This window comes from Equus asinus, chromosome 2 (assembly GCF_041296235.1).
Source record: "Equus asinus isolate D_3611 breed Donkey chromosome 2, EquAss-T2T_v2, whole genome shotgun sequence".
Classification (NCBI taxonomy): Eukaryota; Metazoa; Chordata; class Mammalia; order Perissodactyla; family Equidae; genus Equus; species Equus asinus.
Window position 1 is genome coordinate 130,847,882 of NC_091791.1, and position 15,477 is coordinate 130,863,358.

General features: G+C 48.2%; 1 long non-coding RNA gene across 1 annotated transcript; it reads right to left on the bottom strand.

Moving 5' to 3' along the window:
• Positions 1–217: 217 nt before the first annotated feature.
• On the bottom strand, positions 218–11,765 carry LOC139046257 (uncharacterized). Its single transcript, XR_011506096.1, has 3 exons — positions 11,534–11,765; positions 6,193–6,321; positions 218–1,432 (listed from the first exon to the last, which is right to left on the bottom strand). It is a non-coding gene; the product is annotated as an uncharacterized lncRNA (long non-coding RNA).
• Between the last annotated feature and the right edge of the window lie 3,712 nt (positions 11,766–15,477).

Consider the following 15,477-nt stretch of genomic DNA (forward strand, 5'->3'; position numbering starts at 1 on the left):
AGTGGAATGCGATCAAAATTGTTCTGCGCAACTCCTGGGTCATTACTCTCCCTGACCTCATTTCCCCTTTTCCCACTGGCTGGAATGTGAACACAGTGATGAGCCGTCTTGGACCACATGAATAAAGTCACCATCCTAGGCATGAGCAACAAGATATGAGGAGCCTGGGTTCTGGGTGCTGTGGAGCCACCACTGGACTGATTACTCTTGCACTGTTAGAGAAGGCAGAAATATATTTGTAGGTGTTAAATGAGGCAAAACTATTATTTTGGGTTTCTGTTACAGCTTCTAAACTCACATTCTAACTAATATCTGCGCCAGTTGAGGACCAAAGGTGTTCATGGAACACAGGTGAGGGAGCCATTCCTGGAAGCTGTGGTGGTCAAGATCCTTACAGGTAGAGTGTGAGCCTGGTTAAAAGAATGATGGGTGGAGGGACAGAAAAGCTAATCTCAATGAAGTCCATGGTACCGAGCCAGGTCACAGAAATGGCGGTATAGACGGTAATTTGGAAAGAGACTACAGAGAAGGTCTGTGTAAGATTATGATTTCCAAACCAACTGATCATTGGAGGCCTAAAAACAGATTCCTGGGTCCCAGCACCAAGGGTTATGATTATGGTAAACCAGAGATGGGATCTAAGAATCTGTATTTTGAAGCTTCCAGGTGATTCTGATGATAGAAAGCACTGTGTCTGCAATAAGAAGCTACAATGGGACCAGATCATGGAGGCCTTTAAAAACCATGCTAAGAATCTATTGCTCCCAAGACTGTGCTTGGCACCACCTGAACTTCTTAGACTGTGCTTTTAAAACTAATTGTCAGGTAAGAGGAATTCTAAGAGAAAGCCCACATGGCATTCTAGAAATGTCAGACTGGGCTCTCATTCTGGCTCTACCCCTTGCCAACTGTGTAGCCTGGAGCAGGAGCCTCAATTTCTTTATCAGGAAAAATAGAGAAAAGCAGTGTTGCTGTGGAGATGAAATGGGAAAATGTATGCACAAGTATCTAGCTCAGCGTAAACACCCAATAATGTCACTGAAATGTTAGCTGCCTCCAGGCATTGTGTTCTTGTTCTGCCTGCTGTGTATGAGGTGCGGTGATCTGGGGGTTTGGTAGGCTGGAGGTGATGATCTAGAGACCAGGATTACAGGCCTGCCTCTGGCATCCCATCACCTTAGACACTGGGACCCTGGCACTCTGCCAGAAGTAGACCATGCCATCATGAGTCATTGGCCTGGATAAACAATTCAATCTTGTTATTATTTAGCACTCTGTGGTCACTGCTGGAGACTGGCCAAAGTCAGACCAGGCCTCTGTGGCACTCAAGGGCTCTTGTGGACTCTCCTGCAAGCTCAGCCTTCAGCCTTGATTTCCATTAGTTCAGGATGGAGGAGAAAGGGCACATTCTGGAAGCTCCCAGGGTTCTGCACTGTGACATGGAGAAAATAAAAGGGCTTAATTACTTTGGGCTAAAGTACATAGGCATTTGACATTTTGAAAAATGGTTTCATGACATTTCTTTGATGGGTCTGGACCAAAGGCAGCTGCTTATACTTTAAGGAGGTGACAGAAAAGGAGGAGAGAGCGCAAGAGAGGAACCTCAGTATTTTAGCAGTATTCCCTTATATTTACATGGTGCTTTTTACTTTTCAAAGAAGCTTTACATTCATTACTAAATTATTTGATTTTCACAATTACTCAACAAGAAAGAACAGGGGGGTGAAGAAATTCTGCCACTTACTAACTGGATGTACCTTGGCAAATTAACTTCTTTGAGCTCATTTTTCTCTTCTTTGAAATGGGGATATTGGTTGTTGTGCAGCCTTGTGGCAATAGTTAAATGAAATGGGAGTCATCAACAAAGTCCCTGGAATAGCTGCTAGCACAGAGCAGATGCTCACTAGCTGTCAGTTTCCATATCCTCCCATTATATAGATGAGAAAACTGAGGAGAGAGAAATAATGAAAGTCCATAAAGTGATAGGAACCAGCATCTGCGTGTTGCCTGGTACAGGGGTTTTCCTCACTACAACATATAGACTCTCAGGAAAGCCTAGTTCACAAAATAAAACAAAGATTGCTTGTCATATTTCCCCCTGAATTCCATACTGGAAGTAGAATCTGAAATAGATTCGTGGAGCTCCTGATAAGCAGGATGAAAGGCAAGTGGGAGGAAAGAGACTCACTGTGGAAGGCCACAGCCGAGCAGATGGGCGAGGGGAGGAGGAAGCTCATGGGGAGTCTGGCTTCAGGCAGTGTGTCTTCTCTGCCAAGCTTCCAGTGGAACCAGCTGGCAGAGGGCACAGAACGAAACGCATCCAGAGCTAGAGGAGGTTCCGACACAATGCTGGGAGGACCTGCCACAGCGATGCATCACCAAATCCAGGCTGGAAATTATCCGGACAGATGGAATGAAATGAATAAGATGAAATCCCAAAGAACTAAACCCAAGGTCATGCATTGGGTTCAAAAATTCAATAGCACAAAATATTGAATCATAAAAACTGACCTGAAAGCAGAAAATGCTTTCCATTTCCTCTCTGAAATGGCAGCCAATCAGAAGGCAGCCTGATGTAGTAGAAAGAGTACCAAATCAGGAGTTAGGAGTCCCTACTCTGCCCCATCTCTATGTAAGCTGTGAGTCACTTGACCTCGCTGGGTCTCAGTTTCCTTTTCCGGAAAATTAGTGGTTGGACTATTAGAGAATTCTTACGGTTTATTTTAACCTTGACATACAATTCTATCTCATTTTATCCAAGTGAAGAAGACTTGGTAGTTTTAGTTGACTCTAAGTTCAATAAGAGCCAATAATACGCAAACAGTAGTTGATGCCAACTGAGGGTTCACAAGGAGGCCTACAATGGTCATTTAAGACAAGGCAATAGCCTGGCTGACCTCAGTTGCTGGGCAGACCCCTTTTTAATAGTCAATTTGGGGGATAGGGCACATTTTGAGGGGTCTATAGGAAAACTAGAATCTGTCCAGAGAAAGCACTTCAGAATTGTGAGAGATCATATTTGAATTTGGAAAAGTTGAGAAATTGGAAATATTTACTCTCAAGAAGAAAATCCTGAAAAGGAACATAATAGCTATAATTCCAATATCTGACAGGCTGCAGCTCAAAAGATGAATCAAGATTATCCTGCGCTCTAACTTCTGCAGTCCGGACAAAGTGGGTAACTTGAGCTCAACATATGAATCTGCCACAGTGCAGCTGGGACAGGAGACCCATTAGGCAGAGAGAGCAGGCTGTTGCTGGAGGTGTGCGCCAGTGCCCAGGGACCAGCTTTGGGAGGCACAAGGTGAAACCAGATGTGCTCTGAGATTTCTTCTAATTCTGAGATCTGAGGATTCAAATCAACAAAGGAGCAGGAGAGACAAGACGAGGCCACTGGAAAAATGAGAGGAGCAGGGTGAAGGGAGATAAAGAGGAGAGGGGCTGGCTGGCTCTGTAAATGCCATATTAATTATGTGGCCACTGTAGGCAGTGATATTAGACCAATTAACAAGCACACAGGAGGCAAAGCAACGTGGCCGGTGGATCTCCTCCCACAGCCTGAATGTGGGGCAGCTGATTAGGGTGGGAGTGATGGGTTGGCAGAGCTCAGCGGTTTCCGGTTTCTGTTGGTTTTGTCTTTTAGATTCTTGGACCCCAGAGAGCAAGGATCTTGTTTAGATCTTTCTGTTTCCCCTTTGGTGAGCTCCTGGCACCACTTCAGACACACCACTGGTGCTCAATAAACATTTTGTCAAGTGCCTCCAACAAAGGGACAAAGGAACAGCTGGAGCTCAATAAACAGTTATTGACTCAATTAATTAATTAATTAAGTAATGGAAAATTGACCTAGCCTTTCATTCTGATCTCAGGAGGGTGAAACTATGAGAAAGGAAGCTCACAATGGAAACGGAGATGGAGGCGATGAAAACTAAGGAAGCAAGAAACACGTTGGAGGAAGGAAAAGAGAGAGGTGGGAGAAAAACCAAAATACAAATAAAGATCAGTGATGCACGACCATCAACACTGGCTCCCAGGAATGGCATGCCATCCACCCAGCCATCCATCCATCCATCCATCCATCCATCTATATTAATTCATTCCATTATCCCTTTATTCATTCCTTTGACCAGACTTTGTCAAGGACCTACTATCACTCTAGCTTGTTCTAGAGACCACCTAAGACACCATGAGGCATAAAATCCAGCTACTGCTTCTAGTAACTGTACCAGAGGCTCATGAAAAGAATACTTTTCAAAAATAAAAAATAAAAGATGCATGATGGTTCAAGGTCATACACCAGCTCTGTAGCTTCCTAGGCCACCAGGGGCTTGACTGGAGGTGAATCTTGGAACATCAGTTTTGAAATATTTTTCTGGCTGCCTCCTATCCATTCTGTGGCACTTCAAATTTCTTCCTATGCAATTCTGAGGGTTCCCAACAGGTGACACACTATGTTAATGAGGGCCTAAGGGCACCTGACACCAGCCTGCTCATCTGCTCTGCCTTGCTGAGCTGAGGTCTTTGTCACCACCAATGGTATACGCAGCAGAAGGTGCCTGCCAAAGTCAGGTGCATTGGGGGCACCACCAAGGGCCCTTTTGCTGCTGCTGGTACTCTCTGGTACTTGTGCTGAAGCCACTCATGCCCCACACCCGCCCATGCCCCACACCTGCCCATGCTCCACCTGGTATTGGTCTCCAGGCAGGGGACGCTCTCTCTCTTCCCACTGTGGCAGCAGTTGCTGGCCCCAAAGCGGCAGCTATCTTAGACCATTAGCATCTATGACCATCATCGTGAAGCTGCTCTTCTATAACTACTTTTTTGTAGCCCTCCCTTCAGAAAAGCGCTCAGACATCAGTCGAGTGGGGCTGGCAGAAGTCATTCTGAGCAGCAGGATCCACATCCCCACTCCCCACACTCTGGGTCGTTATCCTTAAATCTAAGTTCCGTGACTCCCTTCTGTCTTCCTTTAGGATAAATTCTGTTCCAGGAGGTTCCTTGATTCCTGTTGTAAATAGACCCCTAGTGAGTCTCCCATCAGTCCACCAAACCAAGACTTCCCTGCCATCAAAGGATAAACCAAACGAGTTGTACAGAATGTGGTCTAGGTCCTAACTGGTTGTGCAGCCTGGAACTGGGTTGAAGATTCTGGGGTCTGATTTGAGCTTAGCAGGACAGAGCACAACGCAGTGATTAATTATTGACGCCTGCCACAGGCATTGGAAGGGCAGGGGCCCCACGCGCGCCACCTCTATACCCTCCCTGGTCTTGGTTACTGTTTGCCTTAGGAGAGTTATGAGGGGACAGGAAGGAGAGGGACTTAAGATTTGCTAATACAAATATTTAATAGTGGATATCTCATTATATCTCACAACAACTCTGAGAAAGAGATATTACTGACAACTCCTCTTACAGATGAAAATCTAAAACTTAGAGAAGGTAAGTAATTTCCTGAAAGCCAGAAAGTTTCTAAGGGGCAGAGTCAGGATCCCTACCCATGTTTGCCGGACTGTGGAAGCTGTGCTTGGTCCACCGCCCTGTGTAGTCTCCTAGCGCGCAGCTGAAATGGAATGGACCACAAAGCCATTGAGGGCAGCAAGGAGGACTTGGGTCATGTTCTAGACAGAGCTTTATCCATCACCATACGTAGGCAGGCATGTCAGTAACTCACCCTGGCAATGATGATGGCTGATAGCAATAAAGACTGTGGGGATGTTGCCAGGTCCTCCTCCTCATAAAGGGTTGGACTTCACAACAGTAGAGAACGGGTTAGTTGCCCCCAAAGGCATCTTTATATGTGATAGATTATCAGACTGACTCCCGATCATTTCAAAACGCACATATTCATCAGCGTTATCTAAGCCCCACAGGAGCACTCGGCCAGGAGATTCACCCAAACGCTTTATCTAACTGCAGACTGTCTTTGTCCTCCTTGCTGACACCAACCACAGTAGGCCAGTCACTTTTGCCTCCCAGCTGCCTTTGACCATTGTGGTGTCTGTATGCAGTAGCTGGATTTTATGCCTACAGTTTTCCTGTGGAATTTTCCAGTTTAACAAAATATGACATACATATGCTTCAATTCCATATTTATGTACCTCCAAATCTAGCCATTCCAATTAAGGAGTGCTAAGGTTTCATGAGAGGCAAGTACAGTATGCCCCCCTGTCCACCCCACTCCATGACACACACCTGGCAATTCCACCTTCCCTTGTTCCACGCCCCTCTGTGGGCAGGAAGTGGGGTTACAGGTAGGTCGACTTTCTTCCATCAACAATGGATCATCGCAGATGTACTGAGCACTCAGCCTGGTGCTGATCACTGTGGAGAAGACAAGAAAAGATGGAATTCACAGACTCTGCCCTCTCAGAGATGAGGAGACCACCCCATATACAACCACACCATGTAGCGTAGAATTCAGTGCTGAATTGTGAGGCAAAAAAAAAAAAAGAAAAAATTTGAAAGTCAGAAGTAAATGTAGACCTGCATTTTCAGACAAAGCCTCATGAAAGGCAGCAGGAGGCTGGGGGGTTAAATCTGGGTCTCAAAAGAGGCTCGGATTAGCATCCGGAGACAAATCTGGGCTTGGGTCTGGGCTCAGTCCCTCACATGCTGGGCAGCCTTGACTACGTGCCTTCTCTAAGTCTGTTTCCTAGTCTGTCAAATAGGATGATCACATCCCTGCCCAGGACTGTGGTCTTGACCACCCCGCCCCCCAAGGACCCAATAAAATGGCAGAATTATGATATAATCCCTTAGTAGCAATTCTGACATCCCTAATGCCCTGAGAAACAAAAGTGATTTTTGTAACTCGTTTGGCAGCCACATCCAACGTGACCTGACCTATCTGGTAGGAGAACGGGTCTGAATCGAGGGGAACCTATTGATGATCTTATTTATCCCACACAGTGGGAATAGTTACATATTTCACCACAGAAAAAATTAATGTGTCTGATTATGGCATGCTGTCTCAGACCCCACCGGGGGTGATATGTAATACACTACATATAATGTATTCCTATAATAAAATCTAAGCAGTTCTGAGCCTGGAAACACTCTGGCCACAGAGATCTGTGTTATTATACAGCCTTGGCTAAAACGAGGACAGTGGGCATTTCCAACCTACTAACCCCTATGTGTCAATTGCTATGTAGAGTAAAGCTCACAGACTTCTTTCTGTAGAGGGCCAGATAGTAAATATTTTAGGCTTTGTGGGCCACATATGGTCTCTGTTGTAACTAGTCAACTCTGTTGCATGAAAGCAGCCATGGCTGCGTTCCAATAAAACTTTATTTACACAAACAGGCAGCTGGCTGGGTTTGGCCTATGGGCTGAGGTGTGCCAACCCTGATGTAGAGGAATGGGTTTGAGAAACGGAAAGAGCTCCAGAGGTCACGTGCTCCATCCCACCCGCATTTCACATTCTGATCTCTGAGAGGGGCAAGCAAAGACAGAGCCAGGTCCAGAGTCCAGGCCCGTGGCTCTCTCAATACCCACGTTATTGTGGCAAGTCCCCGTGGTGAGTCCCTGAAGTGGACTCCACTCTGCGGCACAGGCCTTCTGACACCTGGGAGCAGGGCAGAGGGCCAGTGAGCCTCTCTGGATCCTGACCCAGTGCCAGAGACCATCGGAAGCAAAAGAGAACCTGCATTTCCTCATGAAACAAAATGAAAATGCCAACTCAAAAATCAAAAGTGATGAGAAGTATGAGACCAAGTCTCAGTGCCCTTCATCTGTAAAGGCCATTTGGCCAGCTGGCGGGGCTGCAGGGTGGTGTTGCCAGCCAAGAAAGACCACGTCCAGAGTGAGTTGAGGGTGGCAGATGACAGCCACCCAGGGCCTGGGGGCAAGGGCCAGCTCTGCTCGCCACCTGCCACACTCCCTCCTCCTCCTCAGCCAGGTCAGGGAAGAGCCTGCCTTTTGGTCAGGAACCACAGGGTGACATCCCCCTCCCCAGCTTCACTCCAAGAAGCATAAAGCAATGACAGACGCTCCCTGAAGGCCCCGGGGAAGGGTGGGAGGGCACAGCTCGGGTGGAAGCCACAAGAGTGTGCCTGCTAGGAGAGAGGAAGCTGGGGGCAGGAGCTGAGCAGCCAGCCTGGGCCCAGGAAGCCACTGGAAAGCCGAGGCCCTGAGGGCAGCCCCGGAATCATAAAGCCCTAGCAAAAAGGAGCTTAAACAATGCTGTATTTCAACGCTTGCTCCCATTTTACAGGCGAGAAGACCGAGACCCAACATTGCACACTTGTAAGCAGCAAAGCGGGAGCTACAAGCCAAGTCCTGAGTCTCAGCCCAGGCCTCTTTCCACCAACAAATGATGTCTTACCTAAAAGGTTTTTGTCATGGGAAATGTGTCAATCTATAAAAATGGATATAATGGTAGTACCTATACCATGGGGTTGTTTGAAGGTTAAATGGATAACTACACAGAATAAGCTTTCTCACAACTGGGTTTCATCACTTGGCCGTCCCGTTGCTCCTCTTTGTTGGTTCAGACTGACTAATTGATTTTTTTGTGGATGAAAAGAGTGCACTGACTGGTCATTGATCGGCCCATCATAAAGACTTCTGCTTTGTATTAGCTGAAAGAGAAGGCATGATATGCTGCTGACTATGTAGATACTCACCCTCCATCTCTGTCTGTCCTCCAGCTATATCCTCTATCTTCTTTTCCTATATATATGTACCTAACCTTGTCCTGCGGACCAGCTCAGAAACAAACAAACAAAACAGAAGAGTGACTTTCCAATGCCCTGCCCCCATGCTGCCCCAAGATCAGGGGGAGTGTAGGCAGACAGCCCAGAGAGGCTTCTCACACGCCCCACCCTCTGCACCCTCACTCTCAGGAGCCCCAGGAGGCATCACCGACTGTCTGGTGGTTGCTTCTAACTCGAAGCAACAAGTCCCAACTGAATGCATCATCTTCCTTACGCACTGGCTCCCTTTCTTGATTATGCTGACAGAGACAGGATCACACAGCAGCTGAGAATTCAGGGTCTGGGAGCAAGGATGCTGGGCTCACATTTCAGCTCTACCATTTACCTGTAGGTGACATTGGGCTAGTTACTTAATCTCTCTGTATCTCAGTTTCTCTATCTGTAAAATGGGGAGAATAATGATGCCTGCCTTACAAGATTACTGTGAGAACTCACCAGTTTATACACTATATAGACATATGAAGCACCATACAAACCTGAGCTATTAGCGTTCTGCACTCATAGGCTCCATTCTTACTTGTCGCAGGGCAGGCTTGGATCCAGTCAGACCGGGCCACACTGTGCCCTCACGTGCTTTACATTTCCAGCTTTGCCTTCGCTTACACCACAGCCTCTACCCTCTTTTCCCCTCTGAGTGGCTCCTGTGGACGTCTGCTGAGAGTGGGTTTCCGTGCTCCGGAGTTTGAAATCACACAGCTCTGCCTGTCTTGGAGCCCGCTCTCAGGCATGGCCTTGCACTGCTGGGTTCCTTCTCTTTTTCTTGAAGAGGAAGAGTTAGCTTTCCAAACTTTTAATTTCAGGACCCTTAAATTTAGCTTCCCACCACTGAGTCAGTCAGCTCTCCTACTAAAGTCAGTCAATGCAGACAGCCACAGCCGGTTCCTCTTTCCTTCCTTTAATGTTGAAAGTCGCGGGTCAGTTTTCAAGACTGGCTCACTTTTTAGAGTGAGACAACATTTTCTCCCCAGCAAAGGTCTCAAGTCAGTGCTCAAGCACCTGGTTCGGTTGCGTTCCCCAGGACACCTTGAGAATGGTTCAATAAAGACAGACCTGTCGGTCAATGGATTGGCTGGGTGACTGACAGCCCTTCCAGTGAGCTGGGCACAAGGCCCCGGGGCCAGCGCACAGGGCAGGGGAGCTTGGTCCCAGGCCTGCAGCGTCCAGCATCTAAGCCCTCCGCCCTAGTTTCTTTGATCTCACTTTAGTTTTCTCTCTCTTTGGGGCACACTTGGGCCCACCTGGCTCCTGCACAGAACCTGCTGGGATCCTGCTCAATCAGGGCTGGAAAACCAGCTCCTGTGGGTACTGGGGCGGCCTTGCTGGTTTCTGCCTGGCAGGGGGACCGTGGCCCAGTTTTCCGATCGATACCGCTCAGTGGAGGCCTTTTCAGAAGAGGGCCGAAGAAAACAGGCCAGGGTGCTTGCTTAGTAAATGGACCTTTGGGGATGGGGACAGCATTTCCCTTTTCTTCTCTTAGCTACTTGTCTTTATTCTAGTTCTCTTTCCTCCTCTTTTTTCCCTCCTCCGCTCTCCTCTCTCTCAGCAGAGTAAAAGGTATTGTATGTCCTACAGTAGCAAAGTAATAGCCTTTAGCTTTGTCATATCTGCTTCAAATAATTTTTGGAAGAAGAGGTATAAAATAAATGAATGGATGAGTGGGTCACAGCAAAGTAAGCATATGGCACTTGAGCTTGTCTGCCCATTCTTGTAAGGGACTCCTTTTTCACCTGGTTTCCCGAAGTCCTTAGGATGGGGAAAAATTCGGTGCTGACCACACCTTCCTGACAATGCTCTTTGTCTTTAAATTGGAGTTTTTTTCACTCATATTTGTGAGGAAGCTCACATGAGTTTGATGAGTTATCGCATCTTCCCTACGTAATTGATCCATGATCAAGGTATGCTGTCACCAGGTGGCAGGTCAGTGGTGCCCCTGTGTTGCCTGCTGTTCAAATGTCTGGAGTTTCCATAGTCAATGCTGAGAAACACAAAGTCAGCTTACTGTTCAACTCCCCTGTGTAACAGCTGGGGAAACAGGATTAGTGGGATTCGGTGACAGGTCCGAGGTTGCACAACGAGTGTGACAGAGCCAAGGCTAAGGGGGTATGAACAGCACGAGTTTCCTGGAGCTTAGAGCAGAGTTATTTGGGATTAGAGTCAATCGAGGGCTTTCTGTGGTTGGAGGAGTAGAGGAAATACCAATGATTGGAATCTCCAAGGAGCCCCCAAACTTAAGCCACCTTCCTCCTAAGCTAACAGTTGTGGAAAAGGACAGAGTGGAGGTTTCTCTCCTTTGGATATATTTTCTTTCTTTCTTTTTTTCCTTTGGTGAGGAAGATTGGCCCTGAGCTAACATCTGTGCCAATCTTTCTCTATTTTGTATGTGGGATGCCGCCACAGCGTGGCTTGATGAGCAGTGTAGGTCTGTGCCCATGACCCAAACCCACAAACCATGAGGCACCGAAGCAGAACGCACAAACTTAACCCCTATGCCCCTGGGCCAGCCCCAGATACATTTTTTTAAAGGCAAAGGGGAAAAGAAATCAAAGAAGAAAAGAGACTGTGAAAATCCTGACAATGCCTGGAGAGAAAAGGAGCTGGTTTGTGGAGCCTGGGAGAATAAGCAGCCGACCTCTTTGGACAGCCCAGGCCACCCCTGGGGTCAGGGAGGACGTGGATCTGGGTTTCTGAGGAGATGAAACCAGGTGCTGGCTGGTCCCTGGCCAGAATGCCCGCCTTTACCACCCCAGTGCTCTGGGCCTGAGCCACAGGCCTCCCTGGGTCTTTAGGAACCACCCTGCCCAATAGAAGACACCTACCTGAGGCCTTGGCTCTGTTCCTCTCAGTGGCCCTCCATTTGTGGGGCCACAAAGTGATCTCTCAGGGCAGCACAGGCTGTTTGAGGAATCTGAGGAAAAGCAGCCCTGAAATTGCCCTGAGATCTGAAAATTGCCCCATGAGAGACTCATTCCTTTGCCTAAAGCAAACTTTAGCATGCATCAGAATTCCCCAGAGGACCGTTAAACAGATTGCTGTGCCCCACCCTGGTCTGGGGTGGGGCCTGAGAATATGCGTTTCTAACAAGCTCCTAGAGAATGCTGACACTACAAGTCCTCCCACTCAGAGCTCTGGGCTTCAGTATTGCCCCAGTCACGGGCTCCGTCTTTCAGAGAAGTGACGCGCTGAAATGGGAGGAAGTCTTGATTTGGAATTAAGCACACTAGGGTTTGTCTCTTGTCAGGTATCTTTGGGCAAGTCACTTCACCTTTCTAGGTCTCAGTTTTCTCACCTGTAAAGTGAGAGGTCTACTGAATAGGATATTCTGTCTCTGAATTTTATCATTATGTACATTATGAAACTGACGTGTGTTTTTGTTTTCAGGGCTCCTGTTCCCCCTGCATTGGAATCACCCAGGGGCTTGTTAGAAATGCACAATCTTTCTCAGCCATCATTTTGAGTGGAGACTGCTAGTTTGTCTTGCAAAAACCATGCTCTTCTTTTTCCTTTACTACTAGATTTGCTGACTGTAGCTTAGTCGGAGAGCCCCCAGGATAAAGACTACATTTCCCAGCCTCCTTTGCAGTCAGACGTGACCAGGTGACTAATTTTGACTACTGGGATGTGAGTAGATACAGTATTTGCAGCTTCCAGTTTATACTCCTACAGGGAAAGAGTGTGTTCTATGCTGTGCCTTTCCCCCTTCCTGCCAGTAGAAAAAGCAGCGAGCCTACTTTCTTTCAGTCAATCAAAAAATATTGATGGATGAGGGCCGGACTGGTGGCGTGGTGGTGAAGTTCTCGTGCTTCGTTTCGGCAGCCTGGGATTCACAGGTTTAGATCCTGGCCACAGACCTATCATCACTCATCAAGCCATGCTGAGGTGGCATCCCACATAAAATAGAGGAAGATTGGCACAGATTTTAGCTCAGCAACAATCTTCCTTGCCCCCCCCAAACAAAAAATTTATTGAGCATCTGCAGGCAATCTTCTAGCCACTTGAGATACATCAGTGAATAAGCAAGACGGAGATCCTGCCCAGTGGAGTTCATGGTCGAACAGGTGGAGACACACAATAAACATACCTTTTTGGAGGGGCCCCGACTCAACTAGCTCCAGGCGCCAAGAAGCACGTGATACTTTCAAAATGTGTCCTGGGCCACAGCACTCAGCAAGTCAGGTGGGTTCTCTGCGTCCTCGGGTGGGTTTCTGTGAAGCCAACCAGCTTTGACTGCTGCACATACACTGTGAGGTGGGCTCCAGCCCTGTGCACGCACCAGTGTAGACTAACGGCTAAGAACAGCCCCTTCTGATCCGCTTTGCTCTTTACAGCATGGGTTCTCCTCTTTTTACCTTATCTGATCCAAAATCACCCCACAAAGGAGAGAGACATAAAACCACATAGAAACATAAGAATACTTAAAAAGCCACGTGCAGACAAGGCAGCAACCTCAATGTCTCGGCTCTTGAGAGAGGAAACAAGAGGTGGTGTGAGAGCATGAAAGAGGATAAATTTTGGCTGGGCTTGGACCGAGGACAACAAACTTGGGAGCCCCAGTGCTGTGAGTATGAGGATTACAAAAATTACCATTTCTCTGGTGCCCCAGGAACCAGTGTGCTGGTTGCAGCACGTATACGATCTTGCATCATCAGCCAAGGATGATAAATACTAAAGTATATAACAGCCAGTAAGGCCTGGACACCAAGCTGGCAGAACTGACCCTGCCCACATCTCTGGGACCGGGTCTGCCGGCTCCTGCTGGGTCTGCCATGATCCTCAGGCTGCTGATTCTGTGGACATCTGGGGGTCTCAGAAGGGGGCCTGGCTAGAGTGTTTGGAGGCAAGGGAAATCCAGGGGCTTAAGGGAATGGCTTTTCACCAACCACTATGGATGCATTCAAATGTTCTAGCAACTGGAATACTTCTGTTGATGTGCAGTGGCTGAATAACAGCCTCGCAAGGGAGGTGTTGATATCCCCATTTTAGAGATGGGGGTGCCAAGGCTCAAGGGGGAGGAGATTTCCCGAGGGCCCTTGCTAGTGAGTGAAATTCTTGGCTGGGAAGGAAAGGTGGTCACAGTTGCTGGGAGGGCGGGGGAGTGTCTGGGCCACAGCTTTGGAGGGAGAAAAGGATTTCAGCTAGGAAATCTCCCCTGACAGTATTCATCCAAGGAGCTTAGAGAAAAGCAGCCGCTCATCGGATAGCTTATAAGGGGGATCTCAAAGCAGGTTTTCCTCCCCAGAGAGCCCTGAGTCTCATGTTAAATACGATGAGAACTCAGCAGCCGTGCCCAGACGCTGAGGCCTCCCTCCCCACTGCCCAGCTGGAAAGCCCTGTGTGCAAGGAACGGCATGGAATGGAATGTCCAGATATTGCCAGGCAGAGGGCCATGGAACAGAACATTTCAACGTGGCGGCAGGAAAGGCCTGGCAGAAATCGAACCATTTGGCTGAGTATTTATGAAGCACTTGGCCTGTGGAGCATTAGCAGTGTAAGAGGTCACTGGCGAGTCCTTTCACTGGGTTTCCAATCACGCAGCCAGAGAGGAGGAGGGGAGGCTGAGTGTCTCGCTGGAGCTTCAGCCACAGCCCCTCTCTTTCCTTTGGTTCTTCGTACATTCCAATTGCACAATAGGGTTCCATGGCTAAAAAAAATCTTTTTAAGTTGGCAAACCACTGACCTCATTCACTCACATCACATTCTACTGATGAGGAAACTGAGGCACAGAGTTGGAGTGACTTGTTGTCACACAGTGGGAGTGGCCTCCTGATGGCCAGTCCATACTCTGTCCACCTGGCCTCCCACCGCTTTACATGTGCCTAACACTCAGCTGGGCAACGGGGTGAGAGAAGAAAAGAAAAACAACGCTCGTCCTCACGGGTTGGGCAAACTTCCTGGTGTAGAAAAGATTGAAACACCCAAAGCTGTCGTCCCCGGATAGATTCTGTCTGGCAGACAGGCCAGGCTGCAGAAGCTCAGTTCTGGAATGTCGGTGATGAGGGCGTGACTTGAGCTGGGTCCTGAAGGAGAAGTGTGACTTAGAGGAGCAAAAAGGAGCAGGGGAGACACTGAGGAGGACCAGCGTGAGAAAAGGAGCCAGAGGTGGCTGTGGGAAGACCCCGACTTGAGGAGGACGGTAGCCCTGCCTCCGTGCCAGTCAGGTTACTGTCTCAGACCACAACTGTTCTTCAACCATATACCAGAGTAAGATCAGAGTAGTTGTTCCTCTGCTGGCCATCAGAATCCCCTGGGGGCTTTATAATAACACGGAGTCCTAGGTTTTGCCAGTTCCGAGGGATGTGGTTCAACTACTACACTCTGAGAATCTCGAGACCTCTGAGTTCGCTTCTGGCCCTGAAATTCTGTGACTTTATGGTGCTTTCACTGGCAGTAGGATCTGTCTGCACAAAAACTCAAAAAGCATACTATTCTCCAACATCTCCTATAGAGAGGCGGTCCTTGGCAGATGTGTGCCTGTGCAGAGCCTGCAGGAACAAGAGCTGCATTGTTCAAGGAGGGCAGAGGGTCCCACCTCCCGATCTCTCCCGGCTCTTCAAGTCCCTGGGCACATACATCCTTGCCTGGTGATGCTTCTGCTCCAGGGTGTTCATCCAAAGCATGATGGCTATTGTTTGAAGCTTCCATGCCTGGGGCTTCTCCTGGATTCCAACCATTCCCTCTCACCCAAAAAGCCCCACAGCCTCTCCCTTTCACCCATCTCCCATCTCCAGGCTGCATACATACCCATTAACAGCTGGCTGATGCT